This window comes from Poecilia latipinna, unplaced genomic scaffold (assembly GCF_001443285.1).
Source record: "Poecilia latipinna isolate Pla-1442-1.1 unplaced genomic scaffold, P_latipinna-1.0 Scaffold1536, whole genome shotgun sequence".
NCBI classification, from domain to species: domain Eukaryota; kingdom Metazoa; phylum Chordata; class Actinopteri; order Cyprinodontiformes; family Poeciliidae; genus Poecilia; species Poecilia latipinna.
The window spans coordinates 78,166-80,974 of NW_015114152.1; positions in this window are offsets into that span (position 1 = coordinate 78,166).

The following is a 2,809-nucleotide window of genomic DNA, read 5'->3' on the forward strand; positions in this document are numbered from 1 at the left end:
AGCTGTACTACACTGCTCATGCTGATGTCTACATAAACAGGACCCCTTGTGGTTTGGTTTCAGCTTTCAATAACTATTTTTGTCTTCCTCCATAAAAGTATGACAAAAAACCCAATGAGAGAAAACGCTACATTCCTAGCAGGCAGCCAACCACATCTGGAGTTCACAACTTTGAAAACAACTTTGAAACAAAGTTGCTACTTTTCTCATTTTCTGTCACAACAAGCTGTGCCGCAGGGCTAATGCTAGCCTGAAAGCTGTATTGTACAAATTCAACGAATTAAGCTGCATTTTCAGCACAGTTTGTAGCTCCAACTGCAAACAAAATCATAAATTATCACCTTTTTTTTTGCAAACACTTTATCACAGTTAGTGAACAGAACACATTCTACGACTCGGCCTTCTTGACTTAATTTTATGTGTTAATCCAGGCATTTTAGGACACGACAGCAGCAACAGCAAGGCTTTTAGCACTGACTTGTTCAGGACTCCGTTCTTTAGCAGCTCTGTTGTTGTGATGTGTACAGCATGTGATGCTACGTTGTCTTGTTTAAAAATGCATGGTGTCTCTTCCCTGGGAGAGACACTAAGATCAGAACATTGCATCTTACTAGAATAAAAAAAAAGAAAATCTTTGTATTTTTCTAAATTAAACGCTTCCAGTGCCGTCCAGCTTAACTTTGCAATCACATTCCCACTTTGTGACGCTGAATGTCAGATGAGTAGGAACATACGGATGACCCAGTTTCTGAGTGATTTAAATGAAATACGTTCTTGTGGTGCATGCAGAATCAGAACCACTTTGTGTGCACATACAACGGATTTCATTTTCGTTTCACAACTCGCAGTGTGCAGACATTACCTAAGAATATAAAAACTTCAGATATGCACACTCATCGTGATAAAGCACTTCTGCTTATTTATTTATTTATTTTCTTTCACAGCAGAGTAGCTGACTACTCAGGCTGCGAGGCGTTCATTGTGTTCATCAGAGCAACAGTCTGGGAAGAAAGAAAGAAAGAAAGAAAGAAAGAAAGAAAGAAAGAAAGAAAGAAAGAAAGAAAGAAAGAAAGAAAGAAAGAAAGAAAGAAAGAAAGAAATAATAAAAAAGAAAGTGTCTCAGTGACGGCTGGTTTTAGCAAGTAGCGCTCTGAAGTGGAAGGTTGAACTTCTAGAGTCGCAGCAGGAAGTAAAATCTCTACTGGGGCCTTCTCGCCAAAAAATAATCGTACTCAGGTAAGAGTAGCACTACAATTTTAACCAAGTAAAGGAGAGAAAATCCAGGATATTACTCGAGTAAGAATGAAAAAAAAAAGTATTTGGTAGAAAGCACAGAGTAATTGATTTGATATTTTAAAATAATGCTGTCAAACAGACAAAATATAAAATTGCGTGCAAATTCTGGCATTTTAAATACTAAAGTAAAAACACTACAAATAAATAATAATAATAAAAAAGAAGAAATGTAAACTGTTTTCAATATCTAACTTTAAATCAAATTAGTTGGTAAAGTGCATATTGCAACAGGGTGATGCAGTCGAAACACATTCCACTAGGAAAACGTCCCACTACGAGATGTTAAAAAGGTGCTGGTGCCGCGTGTCACCTGTTGCTGGCACCTCAGTGGTCTCTTGTCTACGTTTCTCTACATGCCGCTGACAGACGTCTGCGCTTGATCAAAATAGAAGCCGCATCTTTGCATTTTAGTCTCTGAAGTTCCTTCTTGAATCTGGAATGTTATTTTTGCCGTACAGGCAGAAATACATAAATGCCCCCCCCCCCGTCTTTCTTGAACGAAGAAAGATTAGCTTTAAAACACTCCAGTTGTCCTGCATTTGTTAACAAGTTGCAGATCTTCTTTTCCCCTCGAACATTCAGTTTTTAATGTATCTGTCTTCAGCATTGATAGATACATTGATGTTTTGGATTATATTGAGAAGTAAGACTGAGCAAATCAAACATGAAACATCTTCTATATATCCTCTCTATGAAGTTGCCATTTTGTGAAATGTCATTCTGCATGTTGGCCAAAGATTCTCAGTATTTGTTTAGAAATGCACAAACATTTCCCCCCCCCCACATTTTTCACATAGCAACTGGAGACTTTGTTTAGAGTGGATTCTATTGATGAAAATTAACAAAAAGTAGTTTAAAAATAATGAAGCAGAAACATGGTGGTGGAAGCGTCATGCTGTGGATGTGCAGGGAAGATGATCGCAGTTAATAGGAAGATGGATGGAGATTCGCACAGGACAATCTGAAAGAAAACCTGTTAGTTACTCACAACTGAATGTTTTAGATCAAATGGCCTAGTCAAATCCCTGACACAAACCCAACTAGCTAATCTACACCAGGACGTTAAAACTGCTGTTTTAAAGACGTTCTCCATTAAATCTGACTGAGCTTGGTGTAGTAAAGGGGTTGAATACAAATTCTTGTAAAAATAAATAAATACAATAGGGAATATCACTTCTTTTCTCAACTATTCTCTGCTTTGTTTAGGTCACACAAAATTCCAGTAGAATACTCCAAACTGTCTGGTTTTAATGGGAGAATTTTGGAACATTTTCAAACAATTTGAGTACTTTTGCGAGGTGCTGTGAAAACTCTCCTCTGCTCTCAGGCACGTTTGCAATAATTTAGAGAAGCCTGCCGTGCTATTTCCCTTCGCTGTGGCTTCACCTCGTGAAAATGTTCAAAACAACACAACAAAATGAGCGGGAAACTAAACAAACTCCACCGGGGGATTTCAATGAGGACGTCGTGATCACATGTTTACGTACGCTTCAGTCCAAAAAACGCAAACGGC